This window comes from Coenobita brevimanus, chromosome 48 (assembly GCF_032717465.1).
Source record: "Coenobita brevimanus isolate Jiangsu-jjx chromosome 48, ASM3271746v2, whole genome shotgun sequence".
NCBI lineage: Eukaryota > Metazoa > Arthropoda > Malacostraca > Decapoda > Coenobitidae > Coenobita > Coenobita brevimanus.
Window position 1 is genome coordinate 11,573,636 of NC_137001.1, and position 698 is coordinate 11,574,333.

The following is a 698-nucleotide window of genomic DNA, read 5'->3' on the forward strand; positions in this document are numbered from 1 at the left end:
AGTGATTCTGCAGTGAGTTTGGTTCTTTTTCTGTAAGGTTTCAATATTTTTGACAAGTTCATTATGTCATTTTCATTGTACATCTGATTAGTAAAACAGTGCTCTGCCCATTCGCACGAAATAAATCTGCATGTCTTCTCCAAAGTCTTCCTTGTTGAAGGTATAAGAATGAATGCTAGGATATCGAGAATTGCTCTTGAACTCCACCTCGCATTACTCATATTTGGAATTTCGTGAAAGTTCATTCATTCATTCATTCATTGCCAGACTCCATGTATCCCAAACGGGGTGGCCAAGGGCTTAGAGTTAATTGTTTTACAGGGAGGGGCACTAATCCTCCACCAACCCCACTTGACACGTAGGGAGAACGAGCCAACAGCATCTAGTGTTCCCAGGCGGTCACCCATCCAAGTACTAACCAGACCCAATGTTGCTTAACTTCGCTGATCGGACGGGAAGCGGTGTACTCATCGTGAAAGTTAATCAAAGGAAAATGCCCTTTTTCTTCAAAGAATCTAAATACTCATGTTAAATGGTACAAAAACTTCATGTCATCTCTCCATCCTGACTTATCAAGGATCTCTTCTGTTCCATTAACAAACTGTGATTTTAGTTTTTCATAATTCTTTATTAGTTGAGACACAAATGGATATTCGATGTCTGGAGAATTGGTGTTAGCGCCAAGTTCTTCCATCACC

At 40.3% G+C, this 698-nt stretch overlaps 1 pseudogene; it reads right to left on the reverse strand.

The window, feature by feature from the left end:
* Positions 1-370: 370 nt before the first annotated feature.
* LOC145399388 (5S ribosomal RNA) lies at positions 371-491 on the reverse strand (annotated as a pseudogene).
* Between the last annotated feature and the right edge of the window lie 207 nt (positions 492-698).